Source organism: Bufo gargarizans, chromosome 6, assembly GCF_014858855.1.
Source record: "Bufo gargarizans isolate SCDJY-AF-19 chromosome 6, ASM1485885v1, whole genome shotgun sequence".
NCBI classification, from domain to species: domain Eukaryota; kingdom Metazoa; phylum Chordata; class Amphibia; order Anura; family Bufonidae; genus Bufo; species Bufo gargarizans.
Window position 1 is genome coordinate 233,905,051 of NC_058085.1, and position 20,111 is coordinate 233,925,161.

The 20,111-nt window shown below is 44.1% G+C and overlaps 1 protein-coding gene across 2 annotated transcripts in view; it reads left to right on the top strand.

The window, feature by feature from the left end:
* The first annotated feature begins 4,280 nt into the window (after nucleotides 1-4,280).
* The window catches only part of LOC122940916 (oocyte zinc finger protein XlCOF8.4-like), a 51,838-nt gene continuing 36,007 nt past the window's right edge, over nucleotides 4,281-20,111 (top strand). The window contains exon 1 of one of the 2 annotated variants that reach the window (XM_044297839.1): nucleotides 4,281-4,334. The gene's annotated coding sequence lies outside the window, so the exon portion shown is untranslated. Of the gene's footprint in view, nucleotides 4,335-14,673; nucleotides 14,715-20,111 lie in introns of those variants that run through there. The other variant, XM_044297840.1, reaches the window with a different exon arrangement.

Below are 20,111 nucleotides of genomic sequence, written 5' to 3' on the forward strand. Positions count from 1 at the left end.
ACCAGGTCCCGATGGGTTCACAGGGGAATTTTACAAGATACTTAGGGAGGATATAGCTCATTTATTGAGGGAAGGTTTTAATAAAGTTTTGGAAGGTACCAGGTACCAATGTTAACTAATAATACAGCCTACATACACCTGTTACCAAAACCAGGAAAGGACCCACTTCTACCTTCCTCATACAGGACAATATCGCTCATTAATGTTGACCCAAAAAAATTCTCAAAAATCATGGCCAACAGGCTGGCAAATTTGTTACCAGACCTGATAGGCCCTTCACAGGGGGATTTGTGAAAGGTAGGTCAGCAGTATTTAATATAAGGAGGGTAATGACAGTGTTAGACTATGTTAATAGACGACAAATGAAAGTGAGCTCTCCTGCACTGTTAACAATTGATGCCGAGAAGGCCTTCGATAATGTGAGTTGGGAATGGTTGGCGAAAGTCCTAGATTCCATGAATATTAGGGGATCTTTCAGAACGTACTTATCAGCTTTGTATTCAGGCCCTAAAGCACAAATAGCGCTTCCGGGATTCCTATCAAAATCCTTTCCACTCCTGAAGGGAACCAGACAAGGATGCTCCCTTTCCCCGTTATTATTTAATATAGCGGTGGAACCCCTAGCACGATATCTGGAGCAATCTGACGTATTCGAGGGAATCAAAATAGGCTCGCAGGAAGTGAAAATATCTATTTTTGCTGACAATATCATACTCTTCTTAGCAAACCCCCTGAAAGACATTGGTAAAATATTTGAAGTAATAGAAGACTTTGGTAAGGTATTAGGTTTCAAAGTTAATACCAGAAAGTGCAAACTGCCATATATAGGGAATCCAGACCCGAGAAGACCGAAAGACATCCAGGGTTGCCCAATTTCAATAGCTAAAACAATATATCACATATTTGGGAGTTAAAATTGGAAATACACCACATTCACTGTATAACCTAAACTACACGCCCCTGATAAAACAGATTAAACAAGACTTGAATAGATAGCAAAATTTGCCCTAATCCCTTTTAGGCAGGTGCCATTTGATAAAAAATGGTCAGCTTCTCTAAACTACTGTACCCAATGCAGACCTTACCCATCCTAATCCGACATAAAATAGTTGAATGGTGCTTTTTCTCAATTCATATGGACAAAAAAAAGAGCAAGAGTGGCCTTGAAAACGCTATTCTTGCCTTTGGAGAAAGGGGGGGGGGAAGCTTCCCTGACATAAGAAGGTATAATTTGGCTAGCCTTTTCCGTCATTGTAAAGACTGGTTGGCCCAGACATCTCATTATTACAACACTAAATTGGAAAGAGAATTAACACAAGGAAGGGATCTAGGAGCACTTTTGCATGCTAAATTAGCTTCTTTGCCCATAGATATTAAAACCGCGGTGACAATGAGGGATACAATAGTAGCATGGAAGGAGGTGAGGGAACTATATAATCTATACTTTTTGGCCTCTAAATATATGACACTATGAAATCATCCTGATTTTAGAATAGGTAACTCTAATAAACTATTCGGTTTGTGGAGAACTAGGGGATTGGGGTCGTTTCAAGACCGAATGTCCTAAGTGTGGTTTACCAAAGGCTGCACTAGATCATTTTATCTGGCTATTCTCGAAGGTACAGCAGTATTGGGAGTGGGTCTTATCCTGGATCAAATACACTGATACATGGAGGGCTGATACATGGAGTATTGTAGCTTTGAGATGCTTACTTCGCAATTGGCTGGTTCCACACACACCTTCCGAAGGGGAATTTCAATGCCAAATGAGACACTATGTGCTTATGGATCAGGTGGAAGCAGAAGCACATAAAAATCAGAAGTCAACTCGATTTTTAGACAAATGGAATGTTTTTATTTCCAAACATTTATCAGCAGATGATATTACTTCTCTTATGAAAAATTTCCAACATACAGAGTGGTATTTGTTAAAGGATCTAAAAGGGTCACTGGGGAAACTGAAAGTGGAGTAGAAACATCAAGTGCGGTAACATAGAAATACAAATCATGGAGGTTCGAGTCGTATCCAGATGGTGAGGGTGTTATGGGATAACTGTCTTTTATTTTCTTGTTTCTGTGAAAATGGATATTACAACATAAATATATTGTTGAGAAAAGAACATATTAATATTATCCATATAATTTTGGCTTTGTATAACAGAAATATTGAATAAAATGTAAAAAAAAAAAAAAAGAGGGGTTAAAATAACCTTCATGAAACCTGGATACACATCCAGGCTATAAAAGAGATGCAAAGACTCGGGCACCAGTGGGGTGGCTCACATAAAAAGATAAAGGTACTGTTACCAGGTGGGTGGAGGGAAAGGAGTGTGGTTGGGAGTGGAGGGTAAGGAATAAAATAATACTTTAATTAAGTTATTATTTTACTCCTGAAGAAGGGGGATACTTTGCACTCCCCTGAAATGCGTTGATCCGCTCATATATGAAATAAAGGAAGTGAGAAGAAGCCGTTTTATCCGAGTGCTGTGTTCCACATCTTTTGCACGACCGTGAGGCTGACCTCTACTTCTACAATACTACAGGCGATCCCGGCCTGGAAGGGGGGGGGGGGGATATCTTTACCACAGGTGTCTTAAGCTTATCCTAGTGGTCCCCCCCCCCCCTTCCCCCAGTGAAGTGAGTGGAGACTTATTGTTCTTCTATATTTTAATTTACATTTTATTCACAATGCAACATCTTTGATTCATAACTATTCAGTATATCATAAATTGATACACCGCCATCTGTCCAATTAGCTTATGGTTCAATTATTCTAATTCCCTATCACCCCCGGATCTGTGTCTAGGAGTGGCGCTCTCCAGTGTTTTTTTGCCAAGTTTGTTCTATGACTGACCAATCAAACCGTCATCTCATCCTGCAAAAAATGGGCCCCTACATAAGACAGTCGCCCAAAAAATAAGTAAAAAATAGGGCTCTCAGAAAATGGCAACACAAAAACAAGATTTTATTTTTGAATAATAGGAGACTAGGGCGGCACGTGCCGCCCTTGTCTTCTATTATTCAAGTGTATTGCAATAGTAACAATTTGGTTACATGTTGGGCTGAGCACCACTGCTAGCAGTATATGGATAATACCTTGCTAAGCACTCCGGTGAATGATTCCTTCAGAAGGGACTCATTCAGTTATTGCAGTGCCACTCCGACTAGCTCTATAACTCCCAAGAATTTATTCTGTTCAAAAATGATTTCACTGTGTAAAACTTATAAAAATGATAGACATATTAGGTATCGCCGCATCTGTAACAACCTGCTCTATAGAAATATCACATTATATGACCCCTCAGGTGAATGCTGTAAAAAAAAAAAAGTATCACAAAATTCGCCGCACCTGCACACTTCATTCCTCATTCCAACACATGCACATTAAACGCTCTTGTGCCTCTGCCAATAATGAAGTGCGCAGGCGCGGCGAAGCTTGTGAACGGCGCTGGATTTCTCAAGAACCTAGGGCGGGCCAGAGGGGTGAAAGGGGAGGGGTTTCATATGAATAGCTACGAGGGGCCTGGGCACCGGCTGCTTGAATGCCGCTCCTGGGCACCTTCAGACCTAATTTGCATATTGAATAAAAGTGTTTTTTGAAGAAAATAAACGACGGACAGCTAAACAGTAAGTAGCATTCACATATGAGGACTATAATGCTGAGAATGGTGTTAGTGTTCTATAATGGTCAGTATAGGTGAAAGACTCCCTTTAAAAGTAGAGAAATTTAAATTTAGAAACTTGTGAATTTTTCAAAAACATTCAGTAAATTTTAGATTATTTCATAAATAAACGTGAAATATATTGACTCAAATTTACCACTGTCATGAAGTACAATGTGCCATGCGAAAACAATCTCAGAATCGTTTGGATAAGTAAAAGCGTTCCAAAGTTATTACCACATAAAGTGACACATTAGATTTGCAAAAATCTGCCTGGGATTTAAGGTGAAAAGTGGCCTGGTACTGAAAGGGTTAAGATGGTGACACCTGAGATAGATATACTGTAAGTGGCTACTCATCCGTACAAAGCGGTCAGCAGCAATAAGACATGTTTTACGTCTGGCCAGTCAGGTGAAGCCATCACAACTTTGAAAACTCCAGGTCTGTGTCAAAAACCTGTTTTCCCATTGACATCTATTAAGAAAAGCAGTTCATAAATACATTATGACTGACAAGTTATCAGGCTGCGCGCAAACACCCAGTGTAAATCCCCACTACGAGGTCTGGAACGCAAAACCAGGAAGTAAGACTGGCACGCAATCACTGCCCTTCCGGTTAATGACTTCCGGCCAGCGAGCTGATGAAGAGCCCGGCGCATATACATAGATGCAGGTCAGTGATAAACTCACATTGTGTGCAACGCTTTTCCTTACTATGGCAGTCCCACGTCACCGGTCGCTTGTGTATGGATAAGTCTATAGTATATATGTATGTCCATATAGATGAGTGCAATGGAAGGAAAACATTGACGGCAGTTATGTCAGAAGCCACAACAGTCAAGCCCCTTGGTCCGTATGAACCAACCACAGTGCCCCCATCCAGGTTAATACATGTAAGCTGCTCTCTGATTGGCCAGCTGTGCTGTTTTGATGAATGGCGTGCACTGTCATGTGTGACAGACATGAGGACTGACAGTGACCCCCAAGTATGGAAGGAAATGCACTAAACAGGACGCAGTGCCATGTATGTCCCTAGGTAAAAGAAAGATGGGTGCTGGCACAGACCGGGTGGCTTTCATCAGCATCAGTTACCTGGTGCACATAGTTACAGCAGCCTCCTCCTGCCTCCCCAGTAGTCACAGCAAGGGCCCACAACCTGCCTAATAGTCACAGCAAGACCCCCACAACCTGCCTAATAGTCACAGCAGTGCCCCCACAACCTGCCTAATAGTCACAGCAAGGCCCCACAACCTGCCTAATAGTCACAGCAAGACCCCCACAACCTGCCTAATGGTCACAGCAAGACCCCCACAACCTGCCTAATAGTCACAGCAAGGCCCCACAACCTGCCTAATAGTCACAGCAAGACCCCCACAACCTGCCTAATGGTCACAGCAAGACCCCCACAACCTGCCCAATAGTCACAGCAAGACCCCAACAACCTGCCTAATAGTCACAGCAAGACCCCCACAACCTGCCTAATGGTCACAGCAGTGCCCCCACAACCTGCCTAATAGTCACAGCAAGACCCCCACAACCTGCCCAATAGTCACAGCAAGACCCCCACAACCTGCCCAATAGTCACAGCAAGACCCCCACAACCTGCCCAATAGTCACAGCAAGACCCCCACAACCTGCCCAATAGTCACAGCAAGACCCCCACAACCTGCTTAATGGTCACAGCAGTGCCTCTACAACCTGCCAAATAGTCACAGCAAGACCCCCACAACCTGCCTAATGGTCACAGCAGTGCCCCCACAATCTGCCTAATGGTCACAGCAGTGCCCCCACAACCTGCCTAATGGTCACATCAGTGCCCCCACAACCTGCCTAATGGTCACAGCAAGGCCCCACAACCTACCTAATGGTCACAGCAGTGCCCCCACAACCTGCCTAATGGTCACAGCAGTGCTCCGACAACCTGCCTAATGGTCACAGCAAGGCCCCACAACCTGCCTAATGGTCACAGCAGTGCCCCCACAACCTGCCTAATGGTCACAGTTGTTCCCCCACAACCTGCCTAATGGTCACAGCAGTGCCCCCACAACCTGCCTAATGTTCACAGCAAGGCCCCACAACCTGCCTAATGGTCACAGTTGTTCCCCCACAACCTGCCTAATGGTCACAGTTGTTCCCCCACAACCTGCCTAATGGTCACAGCAGTGCTCCGACAACCTGCCTAATGGTCACAGCAGTGCTCCAACAACCTGCCTAATGGTCACAGCAGTGCTCCGACAACCTGCCTAATGGTCACAGCAGTGCTCCGACAACCTCCATAATGGTCACAGCAGTGCCCCCACAACCTCCATAATGGTCACAGCAGTGCCCCCACAACCTCCATAATGGTCACAGCAGTGCTCCCACAACCTCCATAATGGTCACAGCAATGCCCCCTTCACTTGCCTAATAGTAACAGCAGCATCCACTTTTCCACCACTCACAAAAGTGCCTACTCCACCTGTCCAGTGATCACAGTAGCTCCCCTTACATGTGCCCAGTTGTCTCAGCAGCACAGTCCCCACTTACCTAATAATCATCCATCCACACACTTGACAGTGGTTTTTGTAACTTTTTTTGTTTTGTTTTGTATGTTTTTTTTTTTTTTTAAATAGGGAAGTATCTACCACCACCTTCCCTCCCTGTAATCTTACTTTCCCTGTAGGGCATTATGGGGGGGGGGGGAGGGAATACCTTGGTACAAAAAGACCATGCACAAAAATGTGTAATTGGCATTCTTTTTTTGTTTTGTAATGTATAGGGGCAGTGATACTGACCATTTTTGTAATATGAAATGGGTGTCCCCACAGAAATGGTGTCCGATGTTAAATTACTGCAAAGTTTGACTGCCCCAAATGAACCCGCAATAGATGAGGGGCCCTTTACGTCCCTTAAAAATAAGAGTAAAAAGACACCCTGTCACGGACGGTGTACAGGAAACAAGACAAAGCAACATGCATATATGACTGAGTGGATCCAAAGCTAAGGAACCAAAAGGGAGACCCCTGCACAAGACCTGAGACTTTCCCTGGCTGCTCAGCCTATGCAAAGATCCGAAAGGTGGAAGGTTGCATATCCACGTACCTCGACTATATAACCCCTGAACACCCTACAATAGTGAGGGGACATGACCACCGGCTACCTACACCAGACACGGAGGGAGTCAGGGTCACCTGGGATCCAGCAAACAGAAAATAACTGATAAATGTTCAGCACTTAACTTTGTAGCAGACTGGAAAACAAGATCAGCATGCACACACACTCCAGGAAGAAGTATAAGCCGCCCAGTAATGCACCATGGGGAGGAATTTAAAGGGAAGCAATCAGTCCAACTCCATGACAGCTGAGAGAGGCTAACGAGATGAGGAACTGAACAGCACAACAAAGAGAACTCAAGGAGGAGGTTCTGAAAGGCCTCTGTCAGAGCTTCTCAGCTGTCTGGTTGTGACAGTACCCCTCCCTCTACGAGTGGACTCCGGACACTCAGAGCCCACCTTCTCAGGATGGGACCTATGGAAAGCCCTGATGAGACGAGAGGCCTTAATGTCCGTCACTGGGACCCACATCCTCTCCTCAGGACCATAACTCTCCCAATGAACAATGTACTGAAGAGAACCGCGGACAAGACGAGAATCCACAATCCTAGAGACCTGAAATTCAAGATTCCCATCAACCATAATTGGAGGAGGAGGCAAAGGCGAGCGTACAATGGGTTGAACATAAGGTTTCAATAAGGACTTATGAAAAACATTATGGATCTTCCAAGTCTGAGGAAGATCAAGACGGTAGGCAACAGGATTGATGACAGACAGGATTTTGTAAGGCCCAATAAACCTAGGACCCAACTTCCAGGAGGGAACCTTCAATTTGATATTCTTGGTAGACAACCACACCAGATCACCAACATTCAGGTCCGGACCAAGCACACGTCTCTTATCTGCCACACGCTTATATCTCTCACTCATGCTCTTTAGATTATCCTGAATCTTTTGCCAAATAGATGACAAAGACGAGGAGAATCTGTCCTCAACAGGTAAACCAGAAGACCCTTCTCCCGAGAAAGTCCCAAACTGCGGATGAAACCCATATGCACCAAAAAATGGTGACTTATCAGAGGACTCCTGACGACGGTTATTTAAAGCAAATTCAGCAAGGGACAAAAAAGAACACCAATCCTCTTGATTCTCCGCCACAAAACAGCGCAGATATGTCTCCAGATTCTGATTGACGCGCTCTGTCTGGCCATTCGACTGCGGGTGGAAAGCAGAAGAGAATGACAACCGAACCCCCAAGCGAGAACAGAAAGCCTTCCAGAATCTGGAAACAAACTGCGTGCCCCTATCAGAGACTATGTCTGAAGGAATACCGTGCAATTTGACAATGTGATCAATAAATGCCTGCACCAGCGTCTTAGCATTGGGCAAACCAGGAAAAGGGATGAAATGCACCATTTTGCTAAAACGGTCCACCACCACCAGAATCACAGTCTTCCCCGAGGAACGAGGCAGGTCCGTTATAAAGTCCATGGACAGATGTGTCCAAGGACGGGAAGGAATGGGTAAGGGAAGGAGAGGACCTGATGGCCGTGAATGAGGGACTTTAGCACGAGCGCAAGTCTCGCAGGCTGCCACAAAACCCTCAACCGACTTACGAAGCGCAGGCCACCAGAATCTCAGAGCGATGAGATCCAGTGTGGCTCTTGCCCCCAGGTGCCCAGCAAGGACTGTATCGTGGTGTTCCTTAAAAATCTTGTGTCTTAAAGCGAGAGGCACAAACAACCTCCCAGGAGGACAAAGATCAGGAGCCTCTGACTGGGCTGCCTGCACCTCTGCCTCCAATTCAGGAAAAAGAGCAGAGACCACCACACCTTGAGCCAAAATGGGACCCGGGTCTTCAAAATTCCCGCCTCCCGGAAAACAACGTGACAGGGCATCTGCCTTCACATTCTTAACTCCAGGGCGGAACGTGACCACAAAATTAAACCTAGAAAAGAACAAAGACCATCTGGCCTGTCTCGGGTTCAGACGCTTGGCTGACTCCAAGTAGGCCAGATTTTTATGGTCAGTAAATACGGTAATAGGGTGTCTTGCTCCCTCTAGCCAATGGCGCCATTCCTCAAAAGCCAACTTGATGGCCAACAATTCCCTATCTCCCACATCGTAATTTCTCTCTGCGGAGGGGAGTTTTTTCGAGAAAAAGGCACACGGTCGCCATTTGGCAGGAGAGGAACCCTGAGACAAGACCGCCCCCACACCCACCTCAGAAGCATCAACCTCAACTATGAAGGGTAAAGAAATATCAGGTTGCACCAAGATGGGAGCGGAAGCAAAACTCTCCTTGATATTAGAAAAAGCCTTACGCGCCTCTACTGACCAAGAAGAAAAATCTACCCCCTTTCTGGTCATATCAGTGAGTGGTTTAACAATAGAGGAATAATTCAAAATAAACTTCCTGTAATAATTGGCAAAGCCCAAAAACCGCATCAGTGCCTTCTGATTCTCAGGAAGCTCCCACTCAAGCACAGCGCGGACCTTCTCGGGGTCCATGCGAAAACCAGAAGCGGAGAGAAGAAACCCCAGAAATTGAATTTCTGGAACCGCAAACACACATTTTTCCAGTTTCGCATATAATTTATTCTCCCGCAGGATGAGCAAGACCTGACGTAAATGTTCCTTATGAGTTTTGAAATCAGGAGAAAAAATCAAAATGTCATCCAAATACACTAATACAAATTTTCCCATCAAATGATAAAAAATGCTGTTCACGAAATGCTGAAAAACGGCTGGGGCATTCATCAAACCAAAAGGCATAACCAAATTCTCAAAATAGCCCTCAGGGGTATTGAAGGCCGTCTTCCATTCGTCTCCTTCTCTGACCCTGACCAGGTTGTATGCCCCTCTTAGATCTAATTTGGAAAAGACTTTAGCCCCAACAACCTGGTTAAACAGGTCCGGGATCAGAGGAAGCGGATAAGGGTCACGAATAGTGATACTGTTCAGCTCCCTGAAATCCAGACAAGGTCTTAAAGAACCATCTTTTTTCTTAACAAAGAAAAAAATCGCGGCAACAGGTGACTTCGAGGGTCGTATGTGTCCTTTTCTCAGACTCTCAGAGATATAAGCACGCATAGCGATCCTCTCAGGTTGGGAAAGATTGTATAAACGAGATTTAGGCAGTTTGGCGCCTGGGATGAGATTAATAGGGCAATCGTACTCCCTGTGCAGGGGCAAATCCTGAACTCCACTCTCAGAGAAGACATCCGAAAATTCAGAGAGAAAAGATGGTACAGTCTTAGTAGCAACCTCAGAAACAGATGTCGTGAGGCAATTCGATCTGCAAAAGTCACTCCAACCATTTATTTGCCTCGCTTGCCAATCAATGGTGGGGTTATGTTTAGTGAGCCAGGGTAGCCCCAACACTAGAGGAGTAGGCAAACCGCTAAGGACAAAACATGACACATCCTCAACATGAGCATCACTCACAATTAAACGGATATTGTGAACTATGCCCTTTAATGATTTCTGAGAAAGTGGAGCGGAATCAATAGCAAAAACAGGAATATCCTTTCCCAAAGTGCATACCTGGAAACCATGAGTTATCACAAATTGATTATCAATGAGATTGACCGCTGCTCCACTATCCACAACAATCTCACAAAAAATGTTCTTGCTCTCTAGCGCCACCCTAGCCGGCAGGACAAAACAGGAACTACAAGCAAACGGAAAACCTTCAATTTCCGCCTCAACCCTGCCAATAGTAACAGACAGAACATTTTTAAAAGATTTTTTCCTGTTTGTTTCTTCATTACTCCCAGAAAACTGCCTGAATCTCCTAGAGGGACAAATCTTTGCCAAATTATTTATACCTCCACAACAAAAACAAACCCTTCCATGCGAGCTGAATCTTCTATTGTCAGAAGCAATCAACCCCAGCTGCATGGGCTCCTGCTCAGAAGGGGCTGACAGCGACTGAGACCCCTGCGCACAGAATGGGACCGCTGCACTGTCCTGGGACTGAGTATGACAGGAAGGGGACATCTCTCCTCTCTCTCTAAGACGCCTGGCAATACGAACGGCCTGAGACATAGCAGAGTCCAAAGAAATAGGCCTCTCATGAAAGGCAAATGCATCTTTCAACCCCTCTGAAAGACCATGGCAAAATTGACTTCGTAGTGCAGCATCATTCCAACCAGTATCAACTGCCCATCTCCCATCATACCCTGGCATAATAGACGTAGTCTAGACTCAGCCAGAGCAATACGATCCGGATCATCATATATCTGACCCAGGGCTAAAAAGAATTCATCCACTGAACGGAGAGGTCGTGCCCCCTCCGGCAGCGAAAAGGCCCAGGACTGAGCGTTACCCCTGAGCAGCGATATAATGTTCCTCATCACCAGAGGAATGGGGAAGAAGGCGAAAATGGAGTTTGCAAGCCTCTCTAAAACGCACAAAATTCTCACTACCCCTGCAGAACGTATCCGGGAGCGAGATCTTAGGCTCAGAGCAGACTCCATTAACGCAAGCTGAACCGGTCACTTGAAGCTGAGAAAAAGTCTTACGGAGATCAGCTACCTCCAATGAAAGACCCTGGAAGCGTTCAGCCAAAAGTGAAACCGGATCCATGCTTGAGACGGTTTTGGCGGCTTATAATGTCACGGACGGTGTACAGGAAACAAGACAAAGCAACATGCATATATGACTGAGTGGATCCAAAGCTAAGGAACCAAAAGGGAGACCCCTGCACAAGACCTGAGACTTTCCCTGGCTGCTCAGCCTATGCAAAGATCCGAAAGGTGGAAGGTTGCATATCCACGTACCTCGACTATATAACCCCTGAACACCCTACAATAGTGAGAGGACACGACCACCGGCTCCCTACACCAGACACGGAGGGAGTCAGGGTCACCTGGGATCCAGCAAACAGAAAATAACAGATAAATGTTCAGCACTTAACTTTGTAGCAGACTGGAAAACAAGATCAGCATGCACACACACTCCAGGAAGAAGTATAAGCCGCCCAGTAATGCACCATGGGGAGGAATTTAAAGGGAAGCAATCAGTCCAACTCCATGACAGCTGAGAGAGGCTAACGAGATGAGGAACTGAACAGCACAACAAAGAGAACTCAAGGAGGAGGTTCTGAAAGGCCTCTGTCAGAGCTTCTCAGCTGTCTGGTTGTGACACCCCCCCAATAGGTGAGACCAACTGCATTGATGTATTCTTAAAATTGGTTGGGTCAGATTTGGAAACTACATACTTACACCCTGTGTCACCAAATTGTACACAAGATGAATTGCGTGCACTGTATAATTTGGTCCAAAATAAAAATATAACAATTAAGCCATCCGATAAAGGTGGAAACACAGTCATCTTGAATACAACTAATTATCAGATGATGTGTTAGAATCTATTGGCCCCCCGAGACTGCCTTGAAATTCTGGCAGGCGACCCCACCGCGTGTTATAAGATGGAACTTAAAAATCTTTTGTTGTTCAATCATTTTTATTAAGGATTGAATATGTAACATCATGTACAAATACACTGTGAAAATCACCTTAAAAATCTTTTGTATGAGGCCAAAACCACTAGATTAATCAACCAAGAAGAATATGACTTCCTTTACCCTCAGTGTCCACAAATAGCCACATTTTACAGCCTCCCAAAGGTGCACAAAGGATACGACCCACTAAAAGGGCGTCCAATTGTCCCAGGGGTTGATAGTTTGAGTCAAAATGTAGGCGTATATGTGGATAAAATCCTGGCACCGTTCGTATCATCCCTGCCTTCACATGTAAAGGATACCGGTGACCTTTTTAAACAACTCGAAGGGATCCATTTAGAGGAGGGATGTATACTAGGGAGTGTAGACGTAGAGGCCCTATACTCGTCAATCCCGCATAATTGGGGCTTGCATGCAATGGCTCACTTCTTATCTACACGGAGGCGGCAGTTTTCAGCCCATAATTTATTTGTTCTAAAATTGCTTGAGTTCTCACTAAAGAGGAACTACTTCCTGTTTAATGGCCGATTCTACCACCAGCTCAGGAGCACGGCGATGGGGAGTCCCTGTGCTCCATAGTACGCTAATCTGTTCCTGGGCTGGTGGGAGAATACGCTAGTATTCAGAGATGAATTAACACCAGAATTAACACCAGGTCCAAATGTGGGCACGCTTTATAGGTGACATATTTGTCATCTGGAGGGGGAGTTTGCAGTCATTCTCTACATGGGCAAAATGCCTTAATGACAATGACATAGTGCGTTTCACATCTGAATGTCATCCAACACAACTCCCCTTCCTGGACATATGTGTCATCCAAAACCACAATGGTACCCTTGACACTTCAATTTTTCGAAAACCTACTTCCACTAATTCCCTCTTGAGGTAGGAGAGCAGCTATCCCTTCCCCCTCAAGAAAGGGATCCCCAGAGGCCAATATTTGCGGCTAAGGAGGAAGACTTGTTCGAGACACTCTGACTTTATACGACAGGCTGATGATTTGAAAACCAGATTTATTGACCGAGGCTACACGGCGGGTATATTGACATCGGCCTACCAAGCAGCCCTCAACCATGATTGTGTTTCCCTCCTTACCCCTAAAAATGAACAACCAATGGGGGTTGTTCTCTCAAGCGAATAAAAGAGAAATTCGCCTCATCAGTACGTTTAATGGTTCCTCAATTGCAATAACGGAGATCATCTCTAGGCATTGGCATGTGCTCAGGATGGACCCGGATATTTGCAAAATCATTAAAGAGTGCCCCAGTATCACGTACAGGCGAGGTTGGAGTGTTCGCGATCTGATGGTTAACAGACACTTTACACCAGCACCCACAAATAAAACGTGGTTAGAGAGAGGTATCTACGTTAACTATAGATGTGAAGGTTGTATGGCGTGTAGGTATATGACATGTGCAAAAACCTTCAAGAGCAGCAATACCCATAAGACGTACACGATCAGGGATTTCATCAATTGTAAAACCACAGGGGTGGTTTATAAAATCACCTGTGACTGTGGTAAAGAGTACGTGGGCAAGACAACAAGAGAGTTGAGGAGGAGGATAGGTGAACATATTGGAGACGTGAAAAATGCTAGGGACACGTCAGTCTCGCAGCATGTTAGAGCTGAACATGGAGGGAGGACAGATTGCCTCTCATTCATGGGCATTGAGAAGATTAAGCCAGGGGTGAGACGAGGAGATCTGGATAGGAAAGTCATTCAGTGCGAGGAAAAATGGATCTTTTACCTTAAGACCACCCATTCTTTAGGACTTAATGAGCAGCTGAACTATAGTAGCTTCATCTAAAACAAGGTTGCCTTGTCCCCCCTTCGCCCACCTTTCTTTTTTTTTCCCCCTCCCCCTTCCCTTGCACTACTCTTATTGGAACGCTTTTTTGTGACACCTGAACTAATGGTGACTATTCTTTTGCCGTATATTACTAACAATCGGTATCTCAAAATGTTTTCAGCCATTCTGTTTTGTTAAATCCACTTAAGCTACTCTGCGATTAGTTACCAGCTGTCAAAACATCATTGGCGGCATACATGGGAACTGTCTGTATGAGTCGCGTCGTTGCTAAGCGGTGGGTGACGCTCATACACAGGTTCTCACCCTACTTCCGGCAACCCGGGATCATGTGATTCCTACTTTCGCCACTGTGGAACGCACGCGGACCAAGGTGTCCGCACCACTCAAGCCAGGTGAGATAGGTAATTAGGGGTTGAACTAGTCGGATATCGAGTATATGTAGGAGGGACTGACCACAAATAGATGCTCTCCCAAACCACCACCAATTGCGGCGAGACATAGGTCTATATGGGACACTTCCCTATACCTAGCATGGATATGAGCCATTTACTATCCATTCATAGAATACGACTGGGAACTAACCTTCGATTCTAGTAAGTAGATACTAACATCTAAGATCTAGCATTTAGCTTTATATAATCCGTCACTCAGGATTGCAAGTGACCATTATTCTGTATATTTTGTATTTCCCTTCTTTTTTAGTTATTCCTGAATGTTCTTTGAAGTCCCCTGATAAGTTCCCGGTAAATCGGAATGAAACATGGCATGTAGGGCTTTATAAACAGGGTACAATTTAGGATAAGGCCCATATATAGGGAAAGGTTCCGTATGGGGTCGCCCCTGTCGGGGCGGGTGCTCTGTGTCTGATAGGTAGGAAACCAGTTTAGCCCCCTGCCCTCCATTTAGGTAGGGATTTATTTTAGGGTCAAACAGGAGAACAATTGTATGCCTACAACACAAGTGCACCGGTCACTAGTATCCTTCTGCCACCTTACAAAAGGACCATTCGCCAGTAGGTGTGGATCTCCCTACAGGACGTGGTAAGATCCACCCAATTATCCTTTCTCACTTACTTTGTGATATTTGTTAGTGGCGCTTCTGTCTAAAGTGCAATTTTTTGTCTCACAACAATGTCGTGAATATGATGCTCAGTTTAACAATATAAAGTAAAAGTTATGTTTTAAGAAACCCAGTTCACATACCGTATATACTCGAGTATAAGCCGACCCGAGTATAAGCCGAGGCCCCTAATTTTACCCCCAAAAAATGGGAAAAATTATTGACTCGAGTATAAGACTAGGGTGGGAAATGCAGCTATAATGCAGAGTGTATGTGTATATAATGCACACACTCTACATTATATACACACATCTGCAAGACGGTGACTCAGATTGATGGGAGTCTGACTCTGACTCCCTGTATTTAATGCACACTCTGCATTAAATACAGGGAGCCATCCACAGATCTCCCCCCTAAACAGTGCCATCCACAGATCCCCCCTAAACAGTGCCATCCACAGATCCCCCCTAAAGAGTGCCATCCACAGATCCCCCCCTAAACAGTGCCATCCACAGATCCCCCCTAAACAGTGCCATCCACAGATCCCCCCTCCCCTAAACAGTGCCATGATGGCACTGTTTAGGGGAGGGGGGGATCTGTGGATGGCACTGTAGGGGAATCTGTGGATGGCACTGCCTTGCACAGATCCCCCTACAGTGACATCCACAGATCCCCCTCCCCGACGGTAATTTACTGACAAAAGTTTGGGTTGTGACTTTATACCTCTATACATCCAATCCAGTGTGGAGGTATAACCAATATTTGATTATACTTTAATTACTGAAATCGTACATTTCTATTAGAAAAATGGTTCTAAAGCGGCCCATTTTGTGCCTTAGAAACGCTCCTTTCTCTTCGGTTTACTTAAGGGGTTGTCCGCTTTTTACTAGTGATGACCTATCCCCCACTGATCTGATTTTAATGACCTATCCATAGTAAAAATAGTTATTACTTTGCATTCCCCATATGTCTACTTCATGTTTGGATAATTTTGTGAATGCCATTTTATTTTTTGGGGACGTTGGAAGGCTTAGAAGTTTAGAAGCAAATCTTGAAATTTTTTTAGAAAATTTCCAAAACACACTTTTTGAGGACCACTTCAGGTCTGAAGTTACTTTGCGAGGCTTACATAATAGAAACCACCCAAAGATGACCCCCTTTTACAAACTACACCCCTCAAAGTATTCAAAACTGATTTTACAAACTTTGTTAATTTTTGATGTCACGGCTTTCCTACCTTTTTAGTATAGTGGAAATTACTGCAATCAAGAGGCCCTTTCCTTTTAAAGCTAGGCGTTCAATCTCCAAGCCGTCAATTTGAGTTGAGAGTCTCTGTCGTGGAGAATCGGACCCCGAAATAAAAGATCTGGAAGTGCTGGGAAGGTCCAGTATTCCCTTCCTGACAGATTAAGAAGCAGGGAAAACCAGGATCTTCTTTGCCAATAAGGAGCGATCATAATTACCTGTGCCTGTTCTTCCGCCACTTTCATTAGTGTTCTTGGAATTAAGCTGAAAGGGGGGGAACGCATATAGCAGCCCCTTTTGGCCATGGACGAGATAGGGCATCTAGAATCTGCGGCTAGTCCTGTGTGGACAGAACAAAATCTCTGTACCTTCCTGATGTTTCTAATAGTGGAAGCTTTTGATATATGGTCAACTGCTTTTCTTATGGGAGGAAGGACATTTGAAGGCATGAATCCAGTAGAACTCTTAAGAAGATTTTTTGTTGACTTTGAGATGAAATCAGATTTTTTTGTGATTTATAATCTGTCCTAAAGAAAGGAAGACTTCCTTTACTTGATCTAGATGAAGTAGCAGCTCCTAATCTGTTTTGGCTGCAATTAGGAAGTCGTCTAGATAGGGTATTATGAGAATACCCTTTAGATGGAGGTAACTTGTCACCTCGGATATTATCTTTGAAAAGATCCTCGGAGCAGAGGATAGCCCAAAGGGAAGGGCCTGGAATTGAAAATGACACAGACGGGTTCCTATGTAAACAGCAATTCTCAGGTATTTTTGGTGATTTCTGAGGATTGGCACGTGATAATAGGCATCTTGTAAATCCATAGTTACCATATAGCAACACTGAGGCAGGAGGTTTATTGTCGACTTGATGGTTTCCATTTTGAATATTTTGTAAGTTAAATGTTTGTTCAACTTCCTTAGATTTATAATAAGTCTGAATGAACCCTCTGTTTTTTTTTATCAGAAATATTGGACAGTAGAATCCCACTTTTTTGTTGGTGTCTGGAACCCGAATCAATACTTGTTTCTGGAGAAGAACAGATATTTCTGCCTCCGGGGATAGTTGTTTCTCCCTCTGAGGTAGTGGTTTGTTGATTACATAGTTATCCTCTGGACAGCTATCGAACTCTAGACTGAACCCTCTTTGGATAGAATTTAGAATCCAAGGGGTGGTTCCTATTTTTTCCCACTCTGGAGCAAAAGTTTTTAACCTTGCTCCAAATGGGCATCTGGCATCATTAAGTGGATTTTGCCGGCTTGTCTGGATTAAAGAGGAATCCTCTCCCTCTTGAGGACTGCCAATTCCCTGAGTAATCCTTTCTCTTCTGATCCGTCTTCTGTCTGTTCTTCTGGTTCTGAAATCTACTCTCTGTAGGGAATCCTACTTCCTAACAGAGGCCTTTTCAAGGATATCATCAAGAACGGACCAAAAAGACGGTACCCTTCACAGGGGATAGGCGATTTTTTGATGCCTTATCCCCTGACCAGAAACTGAGCCAGATGGCCCTTCTTGTTGCATGGGAGACGGCGGCTGATCTAGCCGACAGTCTCACCAAATCAGCTCAAGCATCGGCTAAAAAGTTTTGTTGCTTGTTTCAACTTCGGTAGAGATGCTAAGATCTCCTCTCTAAGAGTTCCAGCTGCCAGGTGATCTTCTAATTTACCTAGCCATACCGACAAAGACCTAGCCGTGCAGGTGGAAGAAATACTGGGTCTAAACACCGCAGTATTGATCTCCCATGCTTTTTAAGCAGGCTTTTGCATTTTTTGTCCATGGGGTCACGTAGTAAGCCCATATCCTCAAATGGAAGGGAGCATTTCTTTGATATACAGGCTACCGGTGCGTCAATCTTAGGAGTTTTATTCCAAGGAGTCACATCAGAATCCGCAAAAGGATACTTCCTTTTAAAGAGCTTGTAACAGGGACTCTTTTTCTAGATCTCTCCATTCCATAGAGATTAGATCTTTAATGCTAATATGTACTGGGAAGATAAGTTTTCTTCTCTCTCCCAGACCCTGAAACATTTGATCCTGTACCGACTGGCTCTCTTTAGGGGACCCTGAAACATTTGATCCTGTACCGACTGGCTCTCTTTAGGGTCTTCTATATCCATAGTAGCCCTGATTGTTTTTAGAAGACTCTGCAATTCTTCTGGAAGGAATAACCATCTTCCATAACTGTCTTCCGATGAGACAGAGCTGTCATCAAGGATCTCCCCTTCATCAACCTCAAATTTGTATAATTGGGAACTATAGGATTTCTGAGAGGTGGAAGTTTGTGGAGATAAGGGAGGTAGCCTTGATTCCACCGCCGCATTTACTTCCTCTCTAATCATATTCCTCATGGAGTCCAGAAAAGAGGGAGACTCTTCTGATACTACTATTTCTGTGCATTTCACACATAGTGACTTCTTGGATTTTGAGACAAAGGATTTCCTGCATATAACACACTTTTTGCATTCCGAGTCTCCTCCTTGTGTCCTGGTAGTGGAGGTGTCTCTGCCCTAAAATAGTCAGATTTAAAAAAAAAGGGCTAGTAATTTTATATATATTAACCACCACCACCAGACACCTATAAGTGCGTTTTGTAAAAAGAGCAGAGCCCCACATCCAAGATAATAACTGCATAAGCTTAAAGGAGAGGAGGCTTACTGGGCTGAGGGTGCTGGAACCAGGATCCACAGGCTTGCGGGCCACATCCTCCTGAGGAGTCGACATGCTGGAGCAGGGAAACACACCACTAACAAGGCAGTGGCCATGAATATTTAAAATCCCCGCCACCAGCGCACCCTGAACACAGGGACGTCCACGTGTGTGCACATGACGTCACGACGCATGCTACGTCGTATAGTACTGGCAGGAGGATCTGCACTGTCCGTGGACAGGAAACAACACTGGCTTAGGTAAGGAGAGGAGGCCTTTTTAACCCCTTCTACCCTGGGCCAGTTTTCGCTCTTCTGCCCAGGCCATTTTTTGCAAATCTGACTTGTCACTTTATGTGGTAATAGCTTTGTAACACTTTTACTTATCCAAGCCATTCTGAGTTTGTTTTCTCGTGACACATTGTACTTCATGATAGTCATAAATTTGAGTCAATATATTTCACCTTTATTTGTTAAAAAATACCAAATTACCAAAACTTTTGAAAAATTCCCAAATTTTCAAATTTCAATTTCTCTACTTTTATAATACATAGCGATACTTCATATAATAGTAATTACTTTACATTTAGCATTTGTATACTTCATGTTTGGATCATTTTGAAAATGATGACATTTTATTTTTTGGGGACGTTAAAACCCACTTTTTAAGGACCAGTTCAGGTCTGAAGTCACTTTGTGGGGCTTACATAATAGAAAAATGATAACCCAAAAATGTACCCTATTTTAGAAACTACACCCCTCACGGCATTCAAAACTGATTTTACAAACTTTGTTAACCCTTTAGGTGTTCCACAAGAATTAATGGAAAATGGAGATTTTGATTTATTTATTTTTACAGCGTTTACCTGAGGGATTAGGTCATGTGACTTTTTTTTATAGAGCAGATAGTTATGGAAGTGGCAATACCTAATATGTCTACTTTTAATTATTTAAGTTTTACACAATAGCATTTGTAAACCGAAATAATGATGTTCTAGTGTCTCCATAGTCTGAGAGCAAAAAAATAATGAAGAAGCAGCACCACCCATCCCAATTTGGGAATAAACGTACCAATAGTAAAAGAGTAGCTTGTGGTGCACACGGATACAGATCCAGGCTGGGGGTCCTATTCAGGTGCCAACAGTAAAAAAAATCTGCAGAACTCGCCAATTTGGTGAAAAAAAATCACAGTGT